The sequence below is a fragment of the Plecotus auritus genome, assembly GCF_963455305.1.
Source record: "Plecotus auritus genome assembly, chromosome: 2".
In the NCBI taxonomy this organism is placed as follows: domain Eukaryota; kingdom Metazoa; phylum Chordata; class Mammalia; order Chiroptera; family Vespertilionidae; genus Plecotus; species Plecotus auritus.
This window is the reverse complement of record NC_137771.1, coordinates 70,614,754-70,639,928: the sequence shown is the minus strand read 5'-3', so window position 1 is coordinate 70,639,928 and position 25,175 is coordinate 70,614,754. Positions and strand designations below refer to the sequence as shown.

General features: G+C 42.6%; 1 protein-coding gene and 1 pseudogene across 6 annotated transcripts in view; one reads left to right on the top strand and one right to left on the bottom strand.

Moving 5' to 3' along the window:
- The window catches only part of LRRC8D (leucine rich repeat containing 8 VRAC subunit D), a 122,061-nt gene that overhangs the window by 79,846 nt on the left and 17,040 nt on the right, over nucleotides 1-25,175 (bottom strand). For 4 of the 5 annotated variants that reach the window (XM_080657574.1, XM_080657570.1, XM_080657573.1 and 1 more), the window contains exon 2: nucleotides 16,438-16,585. The gene's annotated coding sequence lies outside the window, so the exon portion shown is untranslated. Of the gene's footprint in view, nucleotides 1-16,437; nucleotides 16,586-16,876; nucleotides 16,959-25,175 lie in introns of those variants that run through there. The other variant, XM_080657572.1, reaches the window with a different exon arrangement.
- LOC308241100 (transmembrane protein 134-like) lies at nucleotides 16,716-20,415 on the top strand (annotated as a pseudogene). The gene is made up of 3 exons: nucleotides 16,716-16,872; nucleotides 19,589-20,275; nucleotides 20,385-20,415. The product of its transcript is annotated as a transmembrane protein 134-like (transcript).

Genomic DNA, 25,175 nt, shown 5'->3' with positions numbered 1-25,175 from the left:
TGTAAGGCTGTAAATGAAGCGTGAGTGTTGAGCACAGTGGGGGAGAGTAAGGCACTGGGTGTAGACTGGAGATGGATGCTGGGACTTCCTCTTGCAAGGTCTGTAAGACTCCTTAAGGAGTGTGGCTTTTAACTCCTTATGAAGGAGTTCTGAGGGCAATGAGAAGTCACTAGAGGGATGTTTGTATGTTCTGACATATTGAGTTTTGTTCTCAAAAACACCCTAGGAGCACTAGAGGGTAGAGGCAGGGAGAGCAAGAGAGATCAGATAAAATTTAACAATTTAAGTTTAAGATACAATTGAGACACGTGGCAACTCATTTGTGGGAGTTAAATGAGAAGGATATATTATGGGACATACCCAAGTAGTGACTGGTAGATGGTCTCTCACAAGAATTGCAGATCCTTGCAAGTTGAGGACCACCTGCATTCAAAGACTGCTTTGTACAGTTGGTTGAAGAAGTATTTTGTTTTTCTTGCCATTTCATACCTCTGCATCTATTATAGTTTTTTGTGTGTGTTTTTTTTTAAAAAAAAAAACAAACGGAAATACTGACTTGCATAATCACTCACACCCAGAGGCGGCAATATTCAAAACAAGTCTGTGTTCTTTTTGGAAAGTCTTGGTTCAAAGACAAAAATCAGAGAGCACACAGACTTTTTTCTTCTTTTTTGGGGGGGTGGGGGGGTGGGGAGGAGGTGGTCAAGATACTCAGAGTGACTGGCAGACAAATCTTTTGATCCTTGCTATTGACATGGTACTTCAAGGCAAAGCCAAGAACTACTTAAGACCTTTCTCTGATGAGACAATGGGCAACAGCCCCACAGAGGCACTCAGGTTTAAGAGGCTGAACCCTACATTTTATGCCTCAAAAACAAGGATTTAAATTCAAAAGGAATGGGAACTCAAGTTCAAGTGACCAATGCACCTGGCAGAATTTAACCGCACATTAAACCTCTCCCTGCAATTTCACAATTTTCTAAAAACAAAGAACTCTGGAAAAATAATGCCATGACCCACCCCTTCATGAACACTTTTAATATTTCAAAACGCTTAATAACTGGAACAAAGCAATTTAAAAATCTCAAAGGGTCAGAGCAACTGGAATTAGTTTAAGAATGCATTAGACATAAAAGACACCAAAGCTTTATACACAGGGCAGCTTCTTCACACCAAAGCACAAGAAAACAAAGGAAGAATTAAACTACTTCAGACCATGGAAAACATGACTTGAAATTCATGTCTGGCCTAGCCTACGATAGAAACATCTCAAACAGGCATGCTTTCTGGGGGCTCCCTAAAAGCAAGAAGTACAAAAAGGAGAATCACAATCATTTTAAATGTCTTGAAAGTGAGAGACAGTAGAACTTTATTAATATTCCAGTTTATCGGGATGACTACAAATGGAAGCAGAGGGCCCCGGGGACACCTCCCCTGACTTTGCACACAGCTCACCCCATCACCCACTCACAGAACTGCTCGATCTTCACTCTGGGTCTGCCTCTACCCCTTTCTCCAGGGGTCACAGATAGTAAGACCATGTACATGGGTGGTCATTTATTTTGTTTAATCAACAATTGTGCTAGACATTGTTCCTAATGCTTCACAAATAAGAACCACTTAATCCTCTTAACAACGTTATGAAGCAGCCACCATAATTATTCTTGTTTTATATCTGTGGGCTCTAAAATTTGCCCAAAGTCAAACAGCTAGTAAGTGACACAGCAGAAGCTTTGAACCACTCCATCATCTGACTATGGAGCTATAAATATAAAGGTTATTTTAATTTTCTCCTTTTTTCTTTATATTTTCTTTAAATGTGAATTCATTACTTTTATGATAGCAAAAACATAAAAAGATCATTTTCACTTTGAAACAGCAAGCCAAAAAAGCGAGAAATCAAAGTTTTAGCATAAAAGATTTAGTTGAAAATATTACTGATTTGAGATATATCAGAGAGTGCAGACATTTTTTATTTCTTCCAGAAAAGCTTAAATTGTACATGTCCTTTATCTTGAAATGGTTCAGATAAAAGCCTGCCTTAAGTAGATTTGTTAGCTTTCTTTCCCAGCACTGATGAAAGCTTACTTAGCAATGAAAAGCTCATCTAATGTGTGGCCTTCAACTTAAACTAACTACTTAGCTTTTGGGTTCCATCCCTAAAGTGGGAATATTAACTTGGTAAATACTATTTGAAGACTATTGTAAATATGTTGTCTTTTGGCCTTACTATTACTGCCCCCTAAAATATATGATTTACTCATCTAGAATTAAAACACTAAGAGCAGGAAAATACATAAAATATTTAATATATTTTATACATTATATGTATTTATAAAATGTACATTAATTTTGCAATTGTACAAATATGATTTTAATGCTCAGTATTTTTACATTTGCAGTTTTTAAATTTTGCTTCACTGTTTACAATCAACCTCCTGAAAGCACACAAGGTGACTCAGCCTCTTTGTTAGCACACTGCTCTAATATCCAGCTCTCAGCCTGAACTGATCACAAGCCCCTTCTTCTTTCAGAGAGTAAATGATTCCAGAAACACACAGAGGAAACAACATGAAATAAAGAGACGAAAAGGCAGATCGAAATTAGTAGCTCCAGACCTTTCCCTAAGAGCAGTTATTAGAGCATTATGGTTTACATGAATAAAAGAAAAGATAACCTATTATACTATCATTTCTTTTGGGGCAAAATCTCAGGGTTGCAGATAATCCTCTTTCCCTGTATTTAAAATAATGAGAGGATTATTTCTTTCCTCCATTTACAGTTCTTACCCCCAAATCATATCTCACTTAAGTAATTTTCACAGGAGGAGCAAAAAAGCAGACAGAAAGCTATAATGTAGACTTTGACAAGTTAAAACCAGAGTGAGGGACCAATGGCAGCAAACTAAAAGCACCAAGACCAACACAGGTAATGCTTAAATAACAAACCCACAGAATTTTCATCATTGTTTCTTCACTATTATTTTCATATATTAAGTCTCTCCTTCAAATATTAGCAAAAAAAAGAGTCAAATTACCCTTATTCCCCATACCTTCTATTCCACTAATATAATTTATATTACAAATATACATTCATTAACATTTTAAACTTAACTACCCCAGAAACTTGATATCTAACCACTCTACTTCTTACAAAGTACCTAACATTAAAATATTATAAAGAAAACTTATTAAATTTGTTTACAGTTGTGCATGCCTTTCAAAATTTCTATCTACTATAAAACCACTGTAATAATCAATGTATTGTGAATTATTTTTTTACAATTACTTCACATTTTTTCTAATAGTTTTTATTTATAGCAAAATGTTTAATTCTATTAGCTTCAAACAATATAATTACTACTTCATTTCTTACCTTAAATTATATTTCCTGACTTTAATAAGATATATTAAAATTGAGACTACAATTTTTTCACCTGGAAATAGAGAAAAATATTGTTTGCTTTACTAGACTTTCCTTTCAGAAGACTCAAAAAGCTTCACTTGTCTTTTGTTTACTTGGATGAAGCAAGTAAGTGGCAGAAGAGAATTGCCCCAATTTTCCAGGCCAACAAACTATGGTATTTTATAAAGTTTACTAGAGGCCTGATGCATGAAATTCGTGCATGGGTAGAATCCCTAGGCATGGCCGGTGATCAGGGCCGATCTGTGGGGCAGCCGGTGGGGTGATGGGGGGGGGGGGCCTTGGCACCCACCTTGGCGGCCTGGTGCCGCCTGCTCACTGGCTCCACCCGCTGCCATCAATCGTCTCCCTCTGCAGGGCAACCAGCAGGGCGATTGGAGGGGCATAGGGGGCCCTGCTGGCACCTGCCTTGGCTGGCCTGGGGCCCGTGGGCTGGTGGCAGCTCCTGCGTTGAGCATCTTGCCCCCTGGTAGTCAGTGCACGTCATAGCGACTGGTCGTTCCGCCATTTGGTCGATTTGCATATTAGGGTTTTATTACATAGGATGACTTTCTTAAAAACACCTGACAGATCAGTTGATAATAAAACCAGTTTTTTATATCTACATTTCATCTATTTGCACTGAGCCATGCCACTTTCTTAAACCTTAAATTGGATTTAGTTTACATGAAATCACAAGTAAATTCAGAAGATATAATTAACATCAAAAGAACAGTAATGGTGATTTTTTTCTAAAACCTCACAAGGGGAACCGAGTTTCTTAAAATCCAGACAGACCAACAGACTCAACTTAGTTACAATCTCTTCACTTATTACCATAGACAGTACCCCTAACAGCTGCCCAAACAGAGCAGGTTTCACACCAACAAACCAAAGAACTATTGCAAGTTTTGTGTGAAAAGCTATACTTTAAACTAGTTTTCAAGTGTTCTTAGTGTATTCATTGCTTCCTGAAAAACAGTTGAAAGGCAAAAAAACATTCTATGTAGATAAGAACTTAATTATGCAGCAAGAGAGGGGTCTGGTTAACGCTGTATTAAGGGGAAGCCTAAGTCATTCTGCGGGTTCATTCTCACTGTGCAGACAGAGCAGGTACAGGACTGGAGCTGACAACCCTCCCAGTGCAAGGTGAGGGAGTGCTGGTGGTGGCCGGGCAATGTGCTCATCTCAAGCTGGAAACGGAGAGAGGGGATAAACTGCAGGACCATGAGAGATTCTCAGTTTGTTTTAACGCTTCCTTTTTCTTCAAAATGAAAAGAGCCTTGTTGTTTCTGATTATAAAAGAAATATCTGCTTGCTACTAAAAAAATAAATAAATACAGAAAACTACAAAAAAGAAAGTAAAAGTCATATATAATCCTACCACCCAAAGATAACTAATCTTTAACATTGTGGTATAGATCCTACCGAATTTTTTTTTCTATGCCTACACACACAATGTTTTTGTTTGGGTATTTTTAGGGTAACCACTAAAAATGTAAAGGAAGTGTAACTTGGTAGGCTAAAAGAGGAGATGAAATGGAATTATATAAAATGTTCACTTAAACCCACAGGAGACAGAAATTTCTAAAAAGGGAAAAAAAAAAAAGCAAATGCAGCAAATAGAAAACAGTTACAAACAGGGTAGATATTAGCTCAACCATATCAATAACCAATTTAAATGTGAATCATCCAAAGACAGCAATTCAAAGACGTAGATTGTCTGAGAATATTAAAAAAAAAACACACAGACCAAAACATGTTATCTATGAGAAACCCGCTGTAAATAAAAAGAGATAGGTTAAAAATAAAGGGAGGAACTGAAATCTGTTTTTCTACCTTTTTAAAAAGACAGGTGCAGTAAAAAACTAATCTATTGAGATAGTCCATAAAGGTCTCAATGTATATACAATTTTTCCCAATGTATATAAATACTGTCCAACATTTCAAAATGTTGACCCATTTTGTACTATTTGAGGAATATAGAATTGTATGTTATTTGAACCCACAAATTAATGGATGAATACTTAATACACAGTCTCCCTAACCTTTTTTTGTTTGCATCTCACAAACAAATCTGCCAGCCATAACACAACAGATTACCTATCTTTCAAAGGGGCTCTCCCTCCTTGTTTCTAGAAGCCGAGAAACATTAACAAACGTGCTTATTTCTACCTGAGAATGTCTGTGTATGTACGTATGCAGGTATACATTTAAATGAAATTACTGTAGCAGATTCCTTCTTGAATGTATATAGTTAACTGTTCAACATGAGCTGCTAAACTTTTCTTACTAGCAGAGCTATGAAATAATTTACTGATCTAGAAGTTCATGTTTAGTTGTTATATGGCTTCCCTCTATTCTTCCTAAATTTAATGCCCAGGAAGGGCATGTTCCATTGCTGCATGTCTAGCACACCCATACTAATGAAACACATCTTGGAAATGGCCTTTCCTAGACATATTAGACAGTTAACATTTAGGCTCAGACGATTTCACATATGCTAAAGGTGTGTTTCTAAAATGTACACACATATGCTGGCTCCTCATGTTGTTATTGTTGTTCTAACATTATTACATTTGATTTTCTGAGGTTAGAAAAAAATGACTGAAAATATCCCATTTTGAGATGATGTGGGAATCTTTGATCTCCACTACTGACTTCACAGTCAGGCTACATAGTTTATTTTGAGAAAGCAAATCCTTCCTGTTGCTTCTCAGGAAATGGAAGGACACAATTTTAGACTATGTTTTAATGTTACAGTTTAAATGGCTGTAACTTTTTAACTATGTTTCACTTTGAAGAATATTTAATTACATGGAGAAATTGAGACTTTCAGAAAGAAACTACAGCAATGGGGTGGGGAGAGACTAGGATTCTCAGACTTCAGCTAAAAGGGTAAATTTTTTTTAAATGTCTCACTCACACTGTTACACCCTGTTTCTTCCTGGGAAGAATTTTCCAAGCATTAAGTTGTGTAATAGCTTAATGAGGAAAAAAAGAAATGCCTAAATTTCTCTCAAATATGTAACATCACAGAGAAAGATTCGAAGCTTAATTTTAAAAAGAGTGTCCTGTCACCTGTCTGGGCTTGCTACAATTACTACAGCAATCTCTGGAGCAGCTCGTGTGACCTGGATTCACCTTCAAATCTAGCCACACCTCTAGAGCTTATGATGTCATTCCTGTTCTTCTTAATAGGAGGCCGAGACAGTTAAATGGCTTTGAAGAGTAAACCTTCGTGGGGAAGCACATACCCAATTGAGAAGAGTGATGAAATGCTTCAAACTACTTCTGATTTCTATAGGCAAAGAACAATCAAAGTGTAGAGAAGGAGATGGGAAGTAGGGAAAACTTAAGGTAAGATGCTGTAAATATGCTTAGCCTTCTCCAACTGTTGAATTCTCCTCCACATGCCACACGTTTCACCAAGAGAGAGAAATAAACGCAGTGAAAATAAAATGCAACCATACAGGCAAAGACCATCATCATCACCACCTTTATGAAATGACCCGCTGCTGGCTCAGGGAGCCAAAGCACACAGCAAACCCACCCTCTCTATGCCTTCCTTGCACAACTCCCATCACAGCCCCATGTTCCTGTTCCCCTTTCCTGCCACGCCTCCTCTCTCCCAATGCCAGGGGCAGGGCAGCAGGGCAGCGGAACACTTGGGCGCGGCCAACGGACAGCTGTCCTGGTCTCATGTTGTCAAATCCCCAAAGGCACTGGCATTACAGTTGCTCTCAGAAGAACTCATGAATGATAAATGACAGGAATCTAACCACTCTTATTCTTCTGTCCACTCATATTTGCCTAATGATGTACGAGCCTCCCAGAAGTTCTGTGAATTACAAGCGACTTGAGAGGACATTTAGTATAACTTCCTCCACTGAAAGATGAGGAAACCGAGGCTCAGAGACTTTAGCTGACTTCCCTGAGGCCATCCTCTGTTAACGGAAGAACCAGTTTTCCTTTTGTCCTATTTTCTCTCCCTCCCCCGCCCCTTGGCCCCCGACCCCCCACCATCTTAACATTTCAGGCAAGGCCTGTGGTGTTTTATTTTGAAAGGTCATTTATGGTATTCAGCTTTATCAGGCAGAAAAAAACAAAACAAAAAAACCACCAGCACCTAATCCCCACTGACCAAAGGGCCCTCGGATGACACAGGACTATTACTCATCCTAAATCAGTGAGCTCCTTTTTCCAAGTTAATTGTTACTAACTTTCAAATGTCTTCTCCAGGCCTCGCCACTCTCAATGGATTTCATCTGCTCCTACTTTTCTGAGGAAACACAAGCCATCAGGAGTGAACTTTCTCGACTTCCTTCCCCTCCACTTGCACATTTACCTACCATCAGACAGGTCTTTTTTTTGTTTTAAATATATTTTATTGATATTTTACAGAGAAGAAGGGAGAGGGATAGAGAGTTAGAAACATCGATGAGAGAGAAACATCGATCAGCTGCCTCCTGCACACCTCCTACTGGGGATGTGCCCGCAACCAAGGTACGTGCCCTTGACCGGAATCGAACCTGGGACCTTTCAGTCCGCAGGCCGACGCTCTATCCACTGAGCCAAACCGGTTTTGGCCAGACAGATCTTTATTGAGTCCTCTCCTGTCCCAAAGGAATGAATGTCTCTATTCCCTCCCAAGACAGCCCCTTTGAGCACGTTTGTATTCCAGACCCCGACCGCCCTATCTTTTCTGGAACCTCACTCCATTAGTTGTTCTCCCTTCTACCTTTAGTCCCTCCAGTATTCTCAAGCAAAACATAAGCTCCAGTCACCACTATGTACACAAAATACTCCTTCCTGGACTAATGTGTACAAACACACATACATATGTTTAAATTTGCTCCATAACTTGCTCCACTCAGTGCCCCCACTTCTCAACTCCTCCTCTTTCCGCACTTTAGAACTCCTCTGACTACCCACTGAATACCTAATTCCCAAACCCATCTCGTTTCAATCCGTACTTTATCTGACCTTCCGATGGCCTCCGGCAGATCGGACAGCTTTTCCCTATTTATTTATTACCTGGGCTATATGGCAAGCTGCTTACCCAAGCTTTAGAAAAGTAGCTTTTCTATAACAATAATGCCCTAGCTGGTTTGGCTCAGTGGATAGAGTGTCAGCCTACAGACTGAAGAGTCCCTGGTTCGATTCCTGTCAAGGGCACATGCCCGGGTTGCGAGCTCGATCCCCAGTAGGGGGGAGAGGGGGGAGCATGCAGAAGGCAGCTGATCAACGGTTCTCTCTCATCACTGATATTTTTATCTCTCTCCCTCTCCCTTCCTCTCTGAAATCAATAAAAATATATAAACAATAATAATAAAATAACAATAATTACTTCAGGGGATATTGTTCTTGGGATTATATGGAACCTTATTCCATCATTGTTTTCTCTTCTACTTTAGCTACTCCAGTATTCTCAACCAAAATATAAGGAAACAAAAGAATGTATGGAAACAAAAACATAAAACCACCCTGGTGCTCACTGTTACTAATGAAGGTTTCCTGATCCTCATGCTCTTTCCTCTTCTTTTGTCTGCTCAGAATTTGGTCCCCTGGCCATCCCTGGTGGACCTCAACTACATGCATGGCTACAACCAACCTCCAGTTTTAGTCACTTCCCAACACATGTCTCCAGCCCTGACTTCTCTCCTGGGGCTTAGGCCTCTCAAGATGGGCTGCCACACAGGCACACCCCGACTTTTCTTCACACTGAACTCACTATTCTCTCCAAACTTGCTCCTCTATGTTTCTACCCAGAAGAATGACACCTCACACAATGGATCTTCCCAACCAGGGACATCAACAGTACCCTTTCTTCTTCCTCCCTCTCCCCCTACCCCTACTTTCCATCAAATCAGTAATTCTTTCTACTAAATAATTCTCAAATCCATCTGCTCTCCTTTTCTTTCCCACCACCTTTGCCTTAGTTCCAGTCTTCACAATTTCTAGCTGGATTTTTAAATAGCCACTGCACTTCTCCTTGCTTTCTTTTAACATTATCTAAAGACAGTTATTTTAGCATTAATTTCACCTTTGATGGTTCCACAATTCTCTCAGGAAAAAGCCTACACTGCCAGAAGTAGCATGTATGGCCCTAGGTAAGCTGGACCAGGAATCTGCACTGAGGCACCTCCAGCCTCTCCACCCTGCACCATGACCTCTCTGCTCCGGTCACTCATACTCCATGTTCCTCACACATTGAGCAATTCTGGGCTCTGAACCTGGGCAGTTTCTTCTGCTTTATCCCCCCTCCGATTAATCCCAGTAAATAATCCTATCCTATCTTTTCAATCTTCACCACCAAAATCCCCTCCTATATGAATTATTTCCTTACTAACGAGAAAACAAATCACTCCCTCCTTTGTACCCCACTCACCATTACTATTTACCACAATGTATTGCTGTAAAGTGCCTCACATTCTAAGATCCAGTTAATGATTTATGTGTCTATCTTCGAGGTCAGGCACTGTGTCATAGACACATTGTATCTTCAGAACTTAGCACAATGACTGGTACACAGCAGGTAGGAGGAAGAGAGATAAGGGAACTAGGATTTAAGTTCAGAGCTCAGCAAATGTCTGCAGAACGGATGAAGTAGCTTGGCTGTCAGAATAATTGAGTAAGAGAGAAGGCAGGTAAGACACGTGGATCTGACAGCTGTGTGGTGAGCACAGAGGAACCTGAATGAGAAATGGAAAAAGCATCCTCCCATTTGAAGTCCTCTCCTGAGTAAGTTCAGTCAGGTCAGTAGCTGGGGCTGTTATACACAAACTCAGTGAATACCTAATAAATCCTGTTTAAGGCACAATAGGAAAACACTTCCAACAGTCCAAGGACATTGCTTTCATCTGTCTAAATAGGTTTGGATTCTAGAACATTCTACATTACAATTTTATCAGACTTTGTGCAAGCTTAGTAAATTTTAGTAGTTAGACTGCAACCCTCTCTTATATTCATAAAGTACCTTAAGAACTGCAAACAAAAGAAAATTCAGCTTATTACCAATATAATTCTGGAACTATGGCTAAGGGTCACATCTTGGGCCTTAGATGAACCAGGTCATGCCATATATATCTTGAGACCGCAATTTGTCCCCACAATAATTTCAAATTTACTTATAAGCCATGTTATGTGTAGCATGGCTTCATCCCATTTCATAAACTAAGGAAACAGTACACTGTATTCCGCATAGGGATGTACATGCCCACTTACCAAACAAGGTGACTAGCATTCAGTGTGCCGTAAGTTGGGAACTGGAGGAGGAAGGAGACCCACCAGTGCACTGAGTACAGCATGGAGAAAAGTAAACGTGGAGAACCCCAGTTGAAACTAGCAATGTTTTCCCATTAATAAAGAGACATCTATAATTAACAGGCTTTCAAGAGTATTCAGCCATGTATTACAGCATCGCACCTCATAAAACATTCATCCAAAAGCCATACCAGGCAAGCACATCCCAGCTCGATAAGCACATGCAGAGAACTGGAGAAGAAAGAGAAGCCTTTGAAGTGAGACGCCCACTGTGCTACACAGATGACCAAGTATGAAAGGCAGCCATGACTGCTAAATAATAATAGTAACAATAAAATAAAGAAGGAAATGTAATATTAGGAATGTTAAGGTTAAATTATGTTACTAAATAAAGTAAAGAATGTTCCCAGAGAAGTAAACACATTTCCAGAAAATATGTGTGCAGATATAAAGAGTTAACAAGGATGCAAACAAGGGCAAAAAAATCTACCTAAAATATTTTTTAACTTTTAAATTTGTATCAATCATGCTAATGAAAGCAAGTAATATAATAATGTACATGTACATGTAACAACATAAGGATATTTCAAAGCCACAGTAATTTAAAAAGTATACCAATGACCCAGGAATACACAAATATGCCACGTAAACAAACTAGAGATCTCAGAAAGAGAGCTGTTTAAATGTACATGTATATGCCAGAGATAGCATCAAAAAATCTGTGAAGAATGGACTGTTTAGTAAGTAGTGGTGGGGAAACTGGCTCACAATATGAGGAGTCTTTAAAAAATAAAAATGGGTTTTTACCTCAGGGCTTAAATTCCAAATAGTTTAAAAAACCCAAATACGAATAAGACTATAAAGCTAATGAAGTAATGAGAAACTATATTGTGAGCCCATAATAGAAAAGGATTTCTTAAATAACTCCAAATGCATAGACTGCAATATTGAAAATTGGTGGGTTCAACTACATTAAATTTAAGATTTGTTGTTGTTGTTAGTTAATGAGATGTGCATAGGCAAAGTTATCAGGTAAGTGACATTCAAGGAGAAAATATCCGTGATAACTAAAGGTAAGAGATTAATATCTAGAATATACAGGGAACTCCAAAAGAATTCTTTTAAGGAACCTCTTACAAGAAAAAGGCAAGAGACCCAATTCACAGAAAAGAAAAATTAAGTAAACCTGGGACATAAACCTGACAACCAGACCTGCACAGTTCCTAGTACAATTAATATGCTCATCTCCTAAGATCCAGCAATACCGCTTTGGACAAAATTGTCTCAAGAAACCCTCACCAATAGATTTAATATGCCTAGGCTCCTTGAGATGCAAATATATACTGCATAAAAGCCAAACATATTGAAAGGTTGACTCTACATGTCTGTATTCCTCAAGTCTGCACATTCTATGTGGTTTTAACTGAACCTTTGCTGAAAAGGTAGGTAACACTAAACAAAATACTACCATCTCTCTATATAGTTGAGTATAAGGACAGAGAAAGAAGCAGATGTAATGAGGGGAACGTTTCAGCGTGGGGACTGACAAACATGGATTCGTGTCCACTTGGATAAGTTACAATCTCCTTATGGGGTGATCACTTAGTAAGTCACATAAATGTTTAATCAATCTGTTGTACACCAGAAACTAATATAATATTGTGTGTCAACTGTAATTGGCAAAAAATTTTTTTAATTAAAAAACATTTTTTTTTTTAAAGAAAAGACAATCATAAAAAAAAAATGTTACAATCTCTGCCTGCCTTAGTTTCATCATCTATAAAACGGGGATATCACCTACCCTGCACAACACCGGAAGGATCAGAGATAGTCCATGTAAACTGCCTAGCACAAACAAGGTGTTCCATAAGTGGGAAGTGTTTGGTTTTTTTTTAACCAGGAAAAAAGAACATCACTCATTAACCCTAAGAGACTTTGGAGCTCTGCCTACCCCATCTTAAACAGAATACCCAAGCCACAGCAACGGGCATGGAAACCAGAGACTGATTGATTCAATATTAACTAACGTGTCAGTTTTTTCCACTACAGAATAGGAATAAATAATCTCTCTCCTTCCATATATTTATTGAAAACTGAAAAAGTTATGGTTGGGAAGTGTCTTTTAGCTTCTGGGAAATGAATATAAGGCTGCTGGTGGTGGTAGTTGTGACAGCTCTTATTCTGCAAATAGTGTCAGAGTCCTGACTCCACAAACATAAGGCAGGGATGTTCACAGAAGTACTGTAGGGAGCATGCTCTTAGAAGAAACACAGTTCCCATGACTGAGTAACTGCAAGACCTCCAGAGTGACCATGAAAAGCAAGTAACCCAGAAACCAGAGCAGATCCAAAGTCAGGACTTGACGCAGTATGTATTTAATGTACAACAAAGAGGGGAAATTCCACCTGGGAATCTGGATAACCTGATGGCTAACACACAGCACAGTTTACATCACCTGTTCAGTAGTTTCAGCAGGGAACATTGTTTCACTTTGGTCCTACCTGAGGACTTCAGGGTCCTGGCAGAGGTCCAGATTTAATCTGTCTCACACAGGTATGTACTACTATTTTACAAATACAGGAAGATGCTGTGGTCATTAGTTACAATAAATATTCAGTTGAGTGATATGAAATAGTCACTTTGTCATTAAATATTAGCAATCATCATAAATAAAAAGTAAGACTTTAAACAAGTCAAAATCTTTGAAATCTTTGAGTATTAAATAAAAGCTTCCTGGTATTTGTAATGATGGAGAACCATGGCTTTCAAGTTTACAATTTCCAACCAAAGGTAATTTCTATTTTATCATAAACATGAAAGAAAAAAGGGATTTGAAAAATGAAAATCCTACCACACATATTATCCCCACCCCTAGTCCTCTCTTGGCCATAAACGTTTCCTTGGCATTTAACATCAAAGCTAGTTACCCTTTCTTTGTGAGTTCACAAGCCACTGCAACTGCCCAAAACAGACAGAAATGGTAGTGCACTGTGTATTAAGAAAATATCTATTATCATTTCGTTCCTCACTTAGAACACAAAGGTCACTCAATATATTTCTCCCCTACTTTCTCCTCCTTCTCCTGATGCTTTAACACTATTTTATAAAGGGGAAGTTATAGATCACTATAATACTCCCATTGTTGAAGAGAAAATAAATATTTTATCCAGCACTTTCCGGTCCAGTGAAAACGTACCCCAAATTTTATTTATATTCTTCTCAGTACAATAGAGACCCCTAGATAAAGAGGGCCTTAACTTGAAGCACCACAAAGATAGGAAAAAAAACTTCTTTTCATTTGAGGAATATTACAAAAAATTTAATATTATATAATTCTAAGTGCACATGGGCTTGCCCATGTCTTTCTGTAATATCAGCTTTTCAGTGGGTTATCCTGAACTAGGGTGGGAATAGGGAAGCTATGTATAGTGGTGAACATCATATACATCGTTTATTAATTTGTGATTTCTTTTCTGGGACAAAAATTGTCCTACAGATAAACTGGTAGTGTTGTTTTTTTATTATAAAAAGTTAAAATATGCTAATCTGACCCTTCAAAAAGATATGTTCACTAAAGCCTGAATAAGATTATCTGTAAATGGGAAAAGATGTCATTAGAATTTTGGCTGCTGAAAAAAATAATCAGACTTTTGTTCAAGTCCCAGCATCTCCATTTACTAATATGACCACTGACAAGTCACGTTTTATCAACCTCCATTTTCTCTCTCCATAAGATGAAGCAAATGAATCCTAGTTCACCAGACTGTTATAAGGAGTAACACATTATAAATGAACTATAGAAAATGTGCTCTGTAAACACAAAATGAGAATCTAAAGACTAGCTATTATTATTCCTGGGTTATTATGTAGTCATTACTAAATTCTGCTAGAGTCATGTTCCTAAACAGAGGACGGGTTCAGAGGGTCATGAAGGCTGTTCTATTTTATCTTGAAGCAGAGTAACAGATGCTGAAGGTAGTCCTCAAATAAATTAATGAACCTGGGTATAAAACAGAGGCAAAATACTATGATTGTTCAGGTCTTTCAAGAGTCTCTCTTAATGACTGGTTTTCGCTTTTAATCTCATGATGTACTTGGCAAGAGAAGAGGGATAAACATAGACAGTTTACGGTTAAATTCAAATTTAAAGAGCCCACGTCTATGTATCTAGAAAGTGATGAGATTAATTGCTCAGTTCTCATAGTGTATCTTGGCTACCTACTAACACAATTATGCCAATTATTGATAGCATCATAAATGCTCAAAGCAGCTGCATTTTAAAAAGAGATTAAAGTTCTGAAGGGCTATTGGAATAATGGGATCTTATCATTCAAATTACCTCCATATTGCTTATAGAAAAGAGGAAAAGGAAGGGAGGGAGGGGGCAGTACAAATTTAACAGCCTACCTGGCTTCAAAAGATTTTCCTTTCAAAGCAAAAGTTATGCAGTAAATATATCTTATTATAAAATTTTCAAGTTAGAATGGTACAGTCTGCATTCAACATCATGAATTTAAATATTACAGCTAACCCTGCTTCCTGAAGAAGCTTGGTGGCCCCATAAGCGGAAAGAGTTAAGACCATGTAGTACTGTCATGACTTCCCTCCCTGCTACAGAAAGATACCCTTCTTTGCAGAATCGCACTTTCCTTCCTACTAGACATTTGTCCATGTCCCTTCCTCCAAAATAGAGTAAGAAGGTGCTACTTGCTTTAACACTGTTCAAACATTTAACTTGAGGCCATACAATCTTCTCATCAAACTGATTCTTCTCAGCCACCCCACCTCCCCAGGGTCCCTCCACAGTTTCACCAGGTAGATGAACAGAGGTGGAGGAACAAGCTGGGCTTTCACTGGACTTAGTCTGCAGAGACAGGACCTGCCAGGGCAATGAAGCAGCAAAACCTTTCCCCCAGCGTTTGTTTTCCACCTATGAACATCGGAGATGGAGCAAGCTGTGGGTGTGAAATTATATCCACCCAGTGAATTTCAGAAAGTCGTTCTCAGTCTTACTCTGATGGCAAAATGGGATGGAATAAATAAAGATGTCTGGCTCCTACCTTTAAAAGTGCCCTCTGTCTCAGCCAAGGGAGCCTGGCTGAGAAACCACTCTGGAGTTCACAAGCCAGACACCAGACTAAACACCTCAGAACGAGCTGCCCCTCATTCTTGGTGGCCACCTTTCCGCTGTGTGTCTGCACCGCCAATGCCCTCAGCTCCTGATGTCCTGGCTCTCCCCAAATAGGCAGCGGAGAGCGGAACTCCTGTTTCACCGGCTGAAGAGGTGGGATTTCTGAGCCTGGACCCCTAGACTCTGGCTCACCCTTCCACCGTCCACTTCACCTACAGTTCATCCTCTTTCCTTCCTAGGACCCTACCTCTCGACTCGCACCACTCTTAATAATACCCACGCCTCCCAGGACATGTGTGTATGGTAAGCCCAGGCCAATGAGTGAGGAACAAAGAGCCGCTGCTTCAAGCAGCTGGAAGAAGAGGAGGAGGAAGAGAGGACAGCTGGGGACTCCTGGACACAGGCACCCAGCCTGGAAAGCGCCTGCCTTGGGTGGATCCCGCTCAGGGTCAGCGGCGCTGCGACAGAGTTTGACAGAAACCCTTGGGGGAGAAAGCAGGACGTGGGGCGCAACCAAGAAAATGCACGCCAAGTCCCGCTGCAGCTCGGAGCTGGAGATCCGGCTCAGCGGCACCCGGGCGGCGGCCAGTGACAGCCCCGCGCGCCCGCCCGCAGGCTCCCGACCCGGCCCCACGCACCTGGACCAGGCGGCCACCCTGCTCCCTCAGGGCGCTCTCCGAGGACTCGGCTTCCGGTGGGCTCCGCAGGCTGCAACCCGCGGCGACACGGAGACTTCACTCCTCCATCCTGGGACCCAGCAGCACGTTACAGACAGCCGTGCACTTCCTGTTTGAAAACACAGGGGAGAGAAAGAGGGAGAGAGAACCCAGTGTTGGCAGAGTGGAGGGAGGGGCGCAGACCGGCGGGGAGGGTGCCCGAGGGGGCTGCGGGTTGCGTAACCTCTGCCCTCCTCGCCATGGCGGGCTCCAGGCGCTGGGACCCGCCACACCAGCGACCCCCGCGAGCTGGCTCCCCAGGGCCCGGGCCTCCCCCTGCCGGCCGCCTCGCCACCAGCCTAGCGCGCATGGAGCCCTTCCGTTTCCAGCTCCTGCCGAGGTCTCCCCTCCCCACATGTACCTAAGTCGATCCACTACAGGCTTCCTCCCCGTGCTCCGCGTGGTCTGCCTTCGTTTTCATCGGTTCCTCTCCTCCCCGCCCCCGCCCTTGGAAAAAAAATCGCCTTAGGGAAGGTGTAAAGACAAGACTGAGCCTTTGCAGGGGGAGTGGAGGCTGGATTTATGCAAAATTTTAAAGTTAACAGCTACATCCCAATATATCCCCTCCAGCCCCTCTGCTTTAAGAGCTTCAGGATGGGAAACTACTTGTCTTGTGCCTAGATGACTCAAGAATGTGCACACAGCTGCCAGGAACTAAGGGGGGAAATGTATTCCGGGTTCCTAGGATCTCTCCTCTTGGGATCCTAACCCCAACACTGACATATACCAGTTTCACACAAAAGACCATCGTGTAGTGCATTCTTTCAGCATTTCTTTGTGCGTGAATCACCGAGCAGTTCCAAAGTTCTGGGTTTATGTTCATTTTGTTAACCTCTGACTCAGGTGAACTTCAGGGTAGTGTTTAAACAGTAGTAAACAGATGGTATAAGAGTCTGCCATATACAGAGCATGCCAGCTTCAGGAGTTTGTATGTGGTCAGTGCCCGGTTCTGGGCTGCAGGTGTGGAGGGCTTCATCGGTACCCTGCCCGGCCTTGCACACACATTTATCAGGATACAGGGCTGTCTCTAACAAACAGCTCCTTTCCTCATCAAGCTGATGGCTTAAATAAAAGTTATTCATGTCTCAACACTAAACACGGAGAAGAGAACATCAAGGATGATTATTCTACATTAAAAAGCTAAATTGTGATTGAAGTAGATAGAAACTGACAGACATAAAGCTCCTACTCAGTGCTAGACAGCACCTTGTTTTAATCTCCTCTTAGTCTAAACACTTCCCAACAGATCTGTAAAAGTCCTATCCCCATATTCCCAACTGAGGAAATAGGGTCCGAGAAGTTCAGTAACTGTCCCAATGTCTCCGCTACAAAGTGGTCAAATAACAGGTCTTTCCTAAGTATAAAATCTGGGCCATCTCCTCTACCCTGTGCTAATTCTCAAAACAACAGTGAATTCTGGGAGAAAAAGCAAGCCCAGTGACCATCTATGATCCATTCCTTTATATCTGAATGATCCTGAAATTTACATGCTATCCTTCTGTAGGAGTCAGGTTCCTGGCCCACCTGAATGAATAAAGTGTACCTTGATTACTCGAGCAGAGGACAGTGTGATCTTTCTCATTATCTGCTACTGGCTCTGTCAGCCTTTTCAGAATTACTCGGTGGCAAAAGTTCAAAAGGTTCTAGGATAGCTACTCATATGCCAAGGTACAAAGTCTGTCCAATTTAGAACCTAATCAGCTGACTAATATTTGTTTCTTGAATTCTTTTTCTCGAACTGGGCCTTTTTAAGAAGAAGGGGTAAAAAAAAAAAAAAAGACAAATGCTTGGCCTCAATTTTTACTGAAACTGTCGAAATTCTCTCATTTTCCATTTCTTTCTGCTTTAGCACTTAGTTTACACTCACTTGTCAGTAGCACGCTTCTATTCTCCTCCTGACAAGCCATGAAACGGAGCACATATTAAAAGGTGATTAAGATTCTTGGCAATGGTGAGACCCAGACACTTGTAGAGTGAGTGAGAAAGCGAGTGCTTTTGTCTTGTCTTCTGATGAACTGCACCTCACCTGCCCTTCCCCATCGCCTCACTGAGCAGCACAGGCTCTGGAGTTGTAGGACATGCAGGTGAGAGGCAAGGGCAAGGCCCTCAAGTGTGATTGGCAGGACTGAGCAAGGGCAGAGATGCATTCCCAATCTTCACAGTCTAATGAGGGCTTATTACTAATAACCTCCTGTGGGTTTTTAGCATCCTTTTGGGGTCCAGCTCTGCCTCTGCTGCCTCCTTTATCCTTCTCACATCCCCTTGCTTACCCTGTACCTTTCTTCAAAAATGTAATGCTTCCTCCTAAAGCATTGCCATTTCTCCATCACAAGGCGGGCGTTTAGCTCAAAACTTCTCTCTCTTCTCTCTCATTTAATAAATGTTGTCAATAATTACCACGTTTTAAAAAAATGCAACTCTATTTTAAAAGACCTTTTGGTATTCTAGCCTTCATTTCTGTTACTCTTTATAACTCCAAGAGCCCAGAAGAAAAACCTCTGAAGACAAATGAGACTCTTTAAAAAAGCAAAGGTAGCATGTTTAAATTAACCTGTATGAATTCCAAAGCTCACAGTTAGGATAATACATCACTCCTAAAGGTTGCATCAATTCCTGACATGTTTCATCACAACCACAGGGCCCGACCATCATGTCATACCTTCCCACCGTTTATCCATTCTCCTGCCCCTTCTGTATTTCACGGGGAAGTATTCCATCCTTACCACCACGGAGCAGAAAAATAAAACATTAAACTCACAACCGCATAAGAAGAGAGAAATTATGCTCCCAAGTAAGCACAAATGATAACTCAACAGATAATAGTGATTCTGGAAGAACACTGGAGGTTCATTTTGAAAGTCTCCATTCCCTAAGTACCATAGTCCATGGATGACGACAGCAACATTGTAAAGCCAATTTCAGAGGCTCCAAATTAAGTGACAAGAGATAGCTTTCCTGAGAACTAACGGGGGTGGAAGAAGAGATGATAAACTCATATCTGAAATAATGCTGCTTATCTTTCTTCATTTTAGAAAGACCTTCCTTTAAAATGGTTAAAAATGTTTGCCTCGAGCCGGGCCGGTGGGCGCGGGTGGCGGCGGCGCGGGGCGCCTGACCTGGCGGGGCCATGGGCGCGCCCGGCCCCAGTTCAGCATCGATGACGCCTTGGAGCTGTCCCTGGAGGACGCGGGCCCTGGGCCGCTGCACTTCCAACGCCGGGCGCGGTTCGAGGCAGCCGACGAGGACAAGCAGTCCCGGCTGCACTACCAGAACCTGGAGAACGATGAGGAAGGAGCCCAGGTGTCTCCGGAGCCAGATGGGGGCGTCAACACCAGGGATTCTGGCCGAACGTCCGCAGCTCCCAGTGGTCCTTTAGTACCATCAGCAGCAGCACCCAGCGCTCCTGCAATGCCTGCTGCAGCTGGACTCAGCACCCTTTGACCCAGAACCGCAGGGTAGTGCTGACCTCCTTCCTGCTGCTGCTGCTGCTGGGGTTGGTGCTGATCCTGGTCGGCGTGGGACTGCAGGTGGCCCCCTCACCAGGTGTCTCCAGCGCCATCTTCTCCGTTCCTGGCTTCCTGTTGCTGGTCCCGGGAGTGTACCATGTGATCTTCATCTACTGCGCGGTCAAGGGCCACGGGGGTTTCCAGTTCTTCCACCTGCCCTGCTTTGAGAAGGGAGCCGCCAATGGACAGCAGGACAGCAGGAATCCATGTTCGCCTTCTCTCGTCCCCAGGGGGCGCTCCTCGGCCATTGTCCAGTACGGAGTTTGCTCAGGAAGTTTGGGGCCTGCCGACCCCGACCCCGGGCCCATTACCTGGGCCTGGGAAAGTCGCCCTTTGCCTGCTCTGTGCCTTATCTTATTCTAGGTCCCTGAGACTACTGAGTGGTGGTGTTTAACGCTAATAAAAGGGGTACTTATATCCAGCAAAAAAAAAAAAAAGTTTGCCTCAAGATTTCTCTGCTTGAGGATTCTTGATCATTACTGTAGCTGGATTTTACAAAAAAAAAAAAAAGAAAGAAAGAAAAAAAGAAAAATGACAAACTGTTTGGTGACCTAAGAAACTGCCTGTCCTAGCAGCCTTCAAATGGGTGTGTCCCTGTCTCTGTCTTCACTCCCAGGGTAGCTCCTGCAATCGGCTTTCCTGTGATGGAGGTCTCTGGCACTGGCAATCACCTTCTGGCCTCGGCAAAACCTGGGCCATGGCTTTTAAGGAAGATGTCCTCAGAGCCAACAGGCTGGCTCGACAGACATTTGCCCAAAGAGGGTCATTAACTGTCTTCAAGGAGCCAGAGTGTCATTTCCCATGGCAAAAATGTAGCAAGGGGTGCAAATAATCCTAATAAAGGAGTAATATGCAAATTGACCATCACTCCCAAGACACAAGATGGCCGCCCCCATGTGGTCAAAGATGGCTGCCCCATGTGGACACAAGATGGCCACCACAAGATGGCTGGCAGGGGAGGGCAGTTGTGGGCATTTGGGGGTGACCAGGCTGGCAGAGGAAGGCAGTTGTGGGGGGGGGGGGGGACCCAGGCCTGCAGGGGAGCACAGTTTGTGGGGGGGGGAGAAACCAGGCCTGCAAGGGAAGACAGTTGGTGGGGACCCAGGCCTGCAGGGGAGGGCAGTTGGGAGGAACCAGGCTGGCAGTGGAGGGCAGTGGGGAGAGACCAGGACTGCAGAGGAGGGCAGTTGTGGGTGATCAGGCCAACAGGGAGGGCAGTTAGGGGTGACTGGGCCAGCAGAGGAGGGCAGTTAGGGGTGACCAGGCCAGCAGGGGAGGGCAGTTGGGGGCTACCAGGCCTGCAGGGGAGGGCAGTTAGGGGTGACCGGGCCTGCAGAGGAGGCAGTTGTGGCAATCAGGCCAGCAGGGAGGGCAGTTGGGGGCTACCAGGCCTGCAGGGGAGGACAGTTAGGGGCGACTGGGCCTGCAGGGGAGGACAGTTAGGGGTGACCAGGCTGGCAGGGGAGGGCAGTTAGGGGTGACCAGGCCGGCAGGGGAGGGCAGTTAGGGGCAATCGGGCCGGCCGGGGAGCAGTTAGGCGTCGATCAGGCTGGCAGGGGAGTGGTTAGGGGGTGATCAGGCAGGCAGGCAGAAGTGGTTAGGGGCAATCAGGCAGAGGCAGGCGAGTGGTTGGGAGCCAGCAGTCCTGGATTGTGAGAGGGATGTCCAACTGCCCGTTTAGGCCCTAAACACTTGGTCCAACATATCTCAAGGGGTCCCAGATTGGAGAGGGTGCAGGCTGGGCTGAGGGACACCCTCCTCACCCCCCTGTGCACGAATTTCGTGCACCAGGCCTCTAGTTCTTATTATAAAAATCTGCCGGCAGGATGGTTTCAGCTTCTTCTTGGGAACGGAGTTTCTTGGTGTTGAGCAAGTTGAGAAGGAAAGCAGTCCTTAGAGCACCCCACAGCAGGGCTTGGAAGACCAAGCTACAAGGTAGAAACTCAGGGCCAGGGTTGCACCAGGCCTGTGCTTGTATGTCCTTCAGCTCATTGCCTCGGTTTCCTCAGCTTCCAAATACCCAAACTCACCCATGCTGCACAGACTTTGTGACACTTACATGGGTCCCTTACCTGCCCTGCCCCAGTGAATTCTCAACACTGCCTTTGCAGGGAGAAGTCATCATCTCTGACAGAGGCAGCAGCCGAGATCACAGATGTTAAGTTGTTTTTCTCAAAAGCAGTAGGTAATGGAGCTCAAATTCACCCTGGGTCTGTTCTTTCTCCTCTTAATTGGAGAGATGAGCGGGTGCATTTTGGCTGTGGATGTATTATTCTGTGCTGCAGAGAATATTCTTTAATGCAGAAGAATCTCTCTTTCAAAACACAACTTGTAATGCTCTTTTTCAACTGCATCATGTTACTTCATCACCTTGCCAAATTTTTGGAGAGTATAAACTATAAACATGTATTTTGCAACAGGCCAATTTATTTTAAGTTCTAGGAATATAAGTTGATATAAATTGGGTTAAATATGCAGCTGAATATTATTTTATATAATAAATAAGACAGATCCACTAGTCCAGTGGTCGGCAAACTCATTAGTCAACAAAGCGGCAAACCGCGGCTCACGAGCCACATGTGGCTCACGAGCCGCAGTTTGCTGACCACTGCACTAGTCAATCCAACTGTGAAGGTAAAATCTTAACACAGGTTTTCTAAGTTTCCCCTCCATTCTTCAGTTAGTATGCAAATACACATGCAAAGTGGGCCATACTGACTAATGGACTGTGATTTCATAAGCATTACTATGAAAGAATAGCAAGAAATCACCCACGTTTGACTAAATGCAAATACCTGTATACAATTTAGAGTATTCAAAATGTTCTTGGCATAGACTGCTAGCAACGAACAGCCTCAGGCTATTTACTGGCTGTTGATCGTGATCTGTGTTGTGTTGACTAAACATTGTCCTATAACACATTTCTCTTTGTAATGCATGTTTTGTCTATTCATCTTCTGTAATGGATATTTCTGTTCTTTTATTAAAATATATTTTAAATTCTTTTTAGGCATTCGTTTAAAAATAATATATTAAAAGTCCAACAACTTAAAAGGATTGGTCCTAACAAGTCAAAGAAATATAATGTTCATTACTAAAAAAAAAAAAAAATAATGTTCTTTAAAAGGATTTAAAAATATATAAATATTTCCTGGCCAGGTGGCTCATTGGAGCATTGTCCCATAAGCCAAAAAAGGTTACAGGTTAGATGCCCAATCAAGACGAGTACAGGAGGCAACCAATCAATGTCTCTCACATCTATGTTTCTCTCTCTCTCTCTCTCTCTCCCCCCTTTGATCGCTCTAAAACATATCCTCAGGTGCGGAGATATATATACATATATGTACATATACACACATCTGTACAATTACACATCTTAAGGTAGCAAAACAGGAGTTAACAGGGAGTAAGTCCCACACATCACTGTAACTGAGTATATCTATTCTCAATTGTAATGGAATTTTAATGAAGAAAGCAATTTATGAATAATTTACAGTGGCAAAAATCAGATAATTTGATTTTTCATTTGCCTGAAGTGAAATGGCTAAGACAAACAGCAAGAAAGAGAAACAAAGTACCTGAATATCCAGAAATGTTATTATAAACTTGTGAAAGATTATTTATAATTTTTTTATTTTTTAAAGTACAGTTGGTATACAATATTATGTTGGTTATATTAGTTTCAAGTGTAAAATATAGTGACTTGACATTTTTATGCCTTACAATGTAATCACTCCACCATTTCTAGTAATCATATTCATCAGTTTTTAAACTGAAACTAGTGAAACGAAGTCAACCACTTGATGTGCATTAACTCGATTTTCCCAGAGGACAACCTTATGAGGTAGAAATTATTATTACCTCCATAGTACAGATGAGGAAAAATACACAGAGATATGAAGTCATTTGCCCACAGTAACACTGCTAGCAAATATCTGAACTTGAGCAGCCTGGCTGGCCAGAGTATATTTTTGATCAACCCATTTTACTACTGCACAACTGGATTGGGCTTGCTTTCTCCAGCATGAAAGGTCCTGGGGAATAGACCCATAGATATGACAGAAGGAGCAGAGTGGCTCCCAGGCTTTCTTTTTTGCAACAAAAATGTAACCACTGGTTGTAGGGAATCAGGGATGCAGAGCCCGCTATAAGTTGCTTAATAAAGAAATATTGAAAAGAAAGGGAAATATATTTGCAGAATGGAAAAGCCAAGACAAAGGGCTGCTTCCTCACCTTGACCAGAATCTGAAAGGCTACAGGACTATCTGGCTGAAACACAACTGAATTAGCAAGGAAATGGAATGAAATGAACCCTATGTACTCTGATCTTGGTGAAGCATTTGATACAGTTTTTCATGAAGTTGGGATTATTACTAAGTCAACTGAAACTTATCTATACATATAAAACCCTAATATGCAAATAGACCAAATGGCGCAACAACCGAACAACCAAACAACTGGTCGCTATGATGTGCGCTGACCATCAGGGGGTATGCGGAGAACATGGCGGGTGAGGCAGGATGGTGGAGCAGGTGAGCGGGGGCACCAGATTAAGGTGGGGCGCCGGTTGCTGTCACTGGGGCAAGCCTCTGGTGGTTACTGAAAATTATTTGCTCCCGCACGCCGCAGTCCCACCTAGCGCTCGCACCCACTGCCAGCCCCGATCACTTGGTGCTGTCAGTGGGTGCGAGCGGCGGCTGCCCACCCTGATTGCCCCTGAGGGCTTTTCCACCTCCCCCTGCTCCTGAGGGGCGATTGGGGCAGCAGCCGCCACTCGCACCCGCTGACAGTGCCAGCCCCAATTGCTCCACACCTTCAGCGGGTGCAAGCAGAGGTGGCAGGAGCAGGGCTGCCGGCAGACAGGGGACTGGGGAACCACGGCGGGAGGGGCCAGGCAGGGGCACAGAGGATGGGCCGAGACCCACCCCCATGCCCACCGCAGCCTTGTGGCCCACAGTTCCTTTCAAGATGCACCAATTCGTGCACTGGGCCCCTAGTATGGCTATAAGAACCACACAGGAGTTAAGCAGGCTGGAAAGAAAAACACTGGCTAGCCCTGGCCGGTTTGGCTCAGTGATTAGAGTGTCGGCCCTCAGACTGAAGGGTCCCAGGTTCAAATTCTGGTCAAGAGCACATACCTCAGTTGCAGGCTCC